The sequence below is a fragment of the Rattus norvegicus genome, chromosome 2, assembly GCF_036323735.1.
Source record: "Rattus norvegicus strain BN/NHsdMcwi chromosome 2, GRCr8, whole genome shotgun sequence".
Classification (NCBI taxonomy): domain Eukaryota; kingdom Metazoa; phylum Chordata; class Mammalia; order Rodentia; family Muridae; genus Rattus; species Rattus norvegicus.
The window spans coordinates 212,153,777-212,160,017 of NC_086020.1; the positions used below are offsets into that span (position 1 = coordinate 212,153,777).

The window sequence follows — 6,241 nt, forward strand, 5'->3', positions numbered from 1 at the left end:
GGGGGTAACCCTTGACCTACTTTGCGAATTGCTAGCCTGGCGACTTCCCCGGTGGTATACCTCAAATACCTGCTGTTTCTCTTGACCACGTGTTCATGGTCCATCTCTAACGGCAGCTTCTTCCTCTCTCTAGTACCCTTCTTCCCTCCTCTCTTCCTAAGACCCCCAACTGCTAACTGAAAACCTGACTACCTCCAGTCCCAAGAGCAATTGGCTGTAGCCATTTTCATTCAACCAATAGCTTTAAACTAAGGGGCAAGGTTTGCACAACAAAAGCTGGTAAGCATGATAGCTAGACCTTGGGAGACATAATTTAGCATCACAGTACATATCAACACACCAAACCTCTACACTTCACATGCCAGACGAAGCAGATCTGGGTGAGGATCGGGGACTTCCGGGGCTACTGATAAAAGCAACCTAGCTTCTGCAAGCCTCAGTCCTCGCAGTCACTCCTCAGTCCAGTGGACTGGACTTCAGGACGTGGGCTGTCGCTACCCCTATTTCTTGTATGAGAAAACTAAACTCAGAAAAATCAGGACATTTGTACAAAACCCTTGGCTGGTAGTAACAAGCGTGAAACTCCCACCTACAGATAGTGTGTGGGATACCAAAGCTCAGTGGGAGGCTGAAGCAACAACTCAGACCCAGGGCCTAGTACCCATCCAGCACAGACTAATTGGTGAAGCCCAGGTCAAAACAGACCCTGTCTTAAAAACAAAACAAAACAAAACAAAACAAAAAACTCACATTAGATGGACCCTGAGTAGTGACACTAAGTCTTACCTCTAGCCTGGGAGTGGGAGTAAGGGGGGGGGCTATAGTGGGGGAATAAAAGTGTGTGTGGGGGGCTACTCTTCTCAGTGAAGAACCACCAGATGGAATTGTTCTCCACCTTCCTTTTCCAGCTGGATGATGACACGTGGCTGTATGAACAGTTTGCTTTTGAAACGAACACAGGACAGATTTAATAAGAACAAAGCTTACAACATTTCAAAGACGTCATTTTCAACATTTTAGGCGCCTTTTATTCAGCCCTTGGAGATACAGGAGCATGGGAAACAAACCCAACCAACACGACCTGACATCCTAGAAGCCAGACACAGCCAAGTCCTCTTCAATCCGGAGACAGCCGACTGAGTGGTTGAACATCTGTGCCCTGGTGCCAGGCTGACGGGGCTTTCAACCCCGTCATGCCAAGCTGCTGAGCTGCTCCCCTGCCTCGACTTTTTCATTTGGAAGGTGGGGATTATGGCTTTAACCTCTTTATAGGGTTGTTTTGTTGAAGATGAGAGAGTTAATAGACACGAAGCGCGTAGTCATACACAATAAACAGTAAAAGGCTTTATTAACTTAAATACATTTCTTCATAGCCCTTGTTAAACTCTTACCTTCTTTTGCAGGGGATGGGGGCAGGAAGCATTTTCAAAAAGCCCTTAATACCATCCACCCTGGAGTGCCACCATGTAGCTCTTCTGAAGGTTCCTGAGTGCAGGCTGGGCTGACAGGCCTTATTAATACGCCCCGTGTAGCCTGTACTGCAGCCAAAGGTTTTCCATGCAGTCCCGGGACCTTGGATTACAGCACTGCAGACATGAGAGCAGGAACTGAAATGACAGAAAGTAAAAGGGAAAAAAGATCTAGCCAGGAAAGTTTTAGCTGTTTCCCACTGCGCTGTGTGTAAAAACAGAAGACTAAGGTCAACTGAAACCCACGAAGGCCCGTCCGGATGGCAGGGCCGACTTGAATTTCTGAATATAGGCTGAGCTCACAGATGCTCATTCACAAACATCTACTGACTATTTAGTGTAGGCTTGTATATATATTGTAGCCGTCTACTCTGGATGTTCTAGAACAATCCCCACTGTAAATATCTTTGGTATCTTTTAGTGGGGATAAATTATCCATGGAAAGGAGAAGAAAGCCTTTCTCAGACTTATGGCCAGAGTTTTCCTCCCTGTTTACTGTCAGCTTGCCCTGAGGTTACAAGCTACCTACTAAAATTATCTCCAGGTTCTGAAGGCAAGAGAAGCCAATACAGAGGGACCCCAGATAGATTACAAGCAGGTCTTCATTTTGCCCTTGCAGAAAGAGTGGAAAGTAGAAAATTTCACCCACTGTTGTGATTGTTTCTATGAGGCCAGCAATACTGAGAAGTACTTATATATTTCATACTTGCTGTTCATTTTACTTTGCTGTATTACACTCTTCCTTATCGTGGCTTGCTGCACTAGTAAGATAGACAGTCTCTCTCTAAGCAGGAGTCATAAAGAACGGAAGACAACGCCACACTGGCTGAGGGCAGGAGGCATCTGCTTTTCTCTTCCTGGGATCCCACACTCAAGAAACGCCGATCAGAACAACAACGCCAACCAACCAGAGCTCCCAGGGACTAAACCACTGCCGAAAGACTGTTCATGGACTGACCCAGGGCTCCAGCTGCATATGTAGCAGAGAATAACCTTGTTGGGGCACCAGTGGAAGGGAAAGCCCTTGGTCCTGCCAAGGTTGGACCCCTAGTGTAGGGGGATATGGGGGGCAATAAGGGGGATGTATAAGGGGATACCCGTATAGGGGAGGGGGAGGGGAGGGAATAGGGGCTTATGGACAGGAAACAGGGAAGGGGAATAACCTTTGAAATGTTTGCCCTTTACTTTCTCCCATATAGAAATATTGTAACCCATGTGAAGCACACTGAAAGGTAGGTAGGTGTGTGCGCGTGCGTGTGTAAACCTGACTTAATAAACAAACTATGACTCACTTGATGATCCTCCAGGTTCCCTTGCATAGCACATCTCCAGAGGTTAAAAGCAGAGTCAACCTGCCTCACTTTCCTCACAAGATGATGGTAAAGTGCTCTGTTAAATCCAGAGCCTAGGATGTGACTCCTGGCGCCTCTGCTTCCTGTGGAGTCCTTACTTTTTTTTTAACCTCAGTGATCTCCGCAGTAAGACCAGAGCAATCCATCTAATTACAGAAACCCTGACACAGGGCCAGGAGCACAGACAGAAAAGTGAGCTGGTATTGCTGTTTACCAGCTAGCGCCTTCCCTTCGGGAAACCTCGGGCATGAATTGGTGTAGTTAGAGTGAGAACCCCAAGTCCCAGAATGCACTGCGCCGCTCAGACGCAGTGGGTATGAAAAAGCAAACTTTTCCACGCTTCATCCCAGTCAAGTGATTTAAACGCTTGCTTAGACTCACATCATTCATGCTCGGAGTCCTGCTAGCACAGAGGCCTCCTTCACTTCCTTGTTTATATAACAAGAGTGGAAATCCCATCCTCCCCCAGCCTAGCCTTTGAGGTTCCGCCAGTTGGAGGAAAAAGTAAAATTTGGGAGTGAGGACTGCTAAGCTTGGATCTTGGGGTTACAGTTTATCCAGAACAGTCTTTTTCACCCCCCCCCAAAAAAACCCTTAGACTTCAGAACAAATTTCCCAGCGTGATATATATATATATATATATATATATATATATATATATATATAGAGAGAGAGAGAGAGAGAGAGAGAGAGAGAGAGAGTGAGGGCAAGAAGTCTCCCTTTGGACTTCTCTGAGGTAGGACAGAGGTTGAGGAGCAGATGAGCTAAAAGCTCAACATAGCTGGACATGGTTCAGACTAAGTGAGCCAGTTAGCTTCACAACATGGGGGCGTGAGAGCACAGCAGCTGTTTGCACCTCTGGGATCTGCCTCCAGAAGGTCTACCTTTAGCCACCAGCCAAGAGGGGTACGGAGTGGGAGGACTGAGGGGGAAGGGGGCTGGTGGAGAGGAAAGGGGTGCTTCCCTGTAGTCAGGGAGTGCAGGAGCTCTGGCCTTGGCTGAGATTCTTGGCCAGTCAGCAAGGCAGTAAGCTTCCTCCCCATGTGTCCTGCCTGCCCTCCCCTCCTCCTGCAGTCAGGGAGAGATACGTGGGAATTCGACAACAGACAGACCACTGAGCTGCTAGACATTCCCATCCCAAGGGCACATGGGAGTTTTTATCCTTGCATGTCTCTGTCACAGGCCCCCTCATGAGTAATTCTACTATTACAATGTAAAGGAAAGGCAGATTTTGTTTTTAATTGTCTTTTCTTTTTTAAGCATCAAGGCTAGGTGGCCTTCAAGGCTGAGGATCCTGCCTGCTAGGGTGATGGTACATGAGTGTGATCTCAGCATTTAGGGTGCAGAAGCAGGGGGATTGCTACAAGTTCAGTCCCAGCTGAACTATGTACTCAGAGATACATACAAGACCATGAGATGGGCCCGCTGTACCCAACAACGGACATCCTCCGAGTCCTGGGCCTCTGTGAAGCCCACCAGCAAAAGCCTTTTGGTTTGAACCCAATGTTAGTTCTTCCTGGGGCCCTGAAATAGCTTTTTGCTACAGGGAAAAGCAAGACTTTGATCGCCTACAGGGTCTTCTTAAATATTCTCTTTCTTGTGTTGGTTTTTTCAGAAAACTTACTCCACTGGTCTCTCATTTCATCTTTATGGGCACGAGGCATCCTGGATCCTTTAAAAATGCAAACAGTGCTTTTAACCACAGAGCCATCTCTCCTGCCCCGGGGCTTGGGTCTTTAGAGTATGAAGTATTAGATTATGGGGGGTCAGCCCCCCAGGTGGCTTTTGTCATCCGTGCAGAGCAGGTTTGTGTCAGTTCCTTTATCCTTCTGGTGTCTTTCAGTGTCAACACCATGCAGGGAGACCCTCCCCAGATATCAGTACCACCATCTTGACCAAGTCTCCAGAAATATGAGTAAATAAAATCCATTTTTATTCCTTTTTGTGATACCAAGGCTAGAGCCTTGTACACATCAGTCAAGTAATTCCACCACTAAGACACACATCCTGGCTTATCTTTATATTAGAGACAGAGGTGGCACTAAATGTCCCAGGCTACCCTTTGGCTTATGATCCACCTGCCTCAGCCTCCCAAGTAGCCAAGATGGGCAAGCACCACCACAACCAACTGAATTTGTTTTCTCTGTGAGTTACCCAGCCTGGGGAATTGTTAGAGCAACATGCACAGGTTATAGCAATGAAACACATGCTAAGGCCTCGGGTATCTGGCGTCACGTCATTAAATCTTTCATAGACTTAAGCCTTGGCAAGGAAAACAAAGTTAAGACAAAAAGTTAAGTAATTACAGAAGCCGACACGTTCTTATGTGTGAAAAAAGCAGGGTGTGTTGCATGATAAAGTAGCAGCGTGTCCAGAAGAGAAAGGATCTCTGGAGTTGTCCTTCTTTTAGAGCACACATACAGAAGTGTACGTGAATCAGGACTGTAAGCACGAGTGTGGCCTCCGTGGGAAGAGGAGGTAGGAGGACATTTCAAGGCGGGAAAATAAGAAGAAAGAACTGGAAAACAGACAGAAATGTTTACGGTTCAGCTAACCAATCAGCATGACTCGAAAGACACTAGAAAAACACGCTTGTTTTTTAAAGGCCAAACGAACGGATTTCATTCTAATCGGATTAAAATGCATTGTAAACAACAGAAGTCCTCGGAAGCTTTTTGGATGACAATAGATATATTTGGACGAATTCACAGCAATGTTTGGGGAAAGGTTTGAAGGGACACTGAAGCAAGGCTCTGGGATCTTCAGAGCCCGCCGTCCAGTCTCCTGGGTGATTTTTGTTCGTTTTTGTTGTTGTTGTTGTTGTTGTTGTTGTTGTTTGAGACAGGGTTTTTCTTTGTAGCTCTTGGCTATCCTGGAATCCACTGTGTAAACCAGGCTGGCCTCAAACTCATAAAGATCTGTCTGCCTCCACTGGGATTAAAGGTGTGTACCACCACTGTCTGGCTCTGTGTTTGATTCTGATTCATTTAAAACCTTTAAAGTTACGTGAGAAGAGAATACAATTTAAACTGGCTTAAGCAAAAAGAAAGTTCTTAGCCGATCCTGGTGGTTCTGGTATGCCTGTGAGTCCGCCATCCTTAAGGCAGGAGGGTCATCGTCTACTGTCCAGGCCGTCTAGGCTATGCACCAAGTTGGGGGCCAGCTTGGGTCACAGAGACAAACCCTGCTTACCGCTCCACAAAATAAAATAAATAAAAATTCCTTGGTTTGTGTAAGAGGAAATCTGGGATGCATTCATTTTTGTCATGGCTAGATCCAGGAACAAAAATTATATACCTCTACAGTGTCCTCCCTTCCTATCAGCCTACACAGTCTTTTAGGTTATGTTGGGCAGTGTCACAGGGCCAAACGGGCAGCTACAGCCTTGGGATCCCTTTAGCATTCAAGCCCAACAGGAAA

General features: G+C 46.5%; 1 long non-coding RNA gene across 1 annotated transcript; it reads left to right on the forward strand.

Annotated features, from left to right (window-relative positions):
* Positions 1-865: 865 nt before the first annotated feature.
* LOC120100935 (uncharacterized) lies at positions 866-2,760 on the forward strand. The gene is made up of 2 exons (XR_005501252.2): positions 866-1,242; positions 2,262-2,760. It is a non-coding gene; the product is annotated as an uncharacterized LOC120100935 (long non-coding RNA).
* The last annotated feature ends 3,481 nt before the right edge of the window (positions 2,761-6,241 follow it).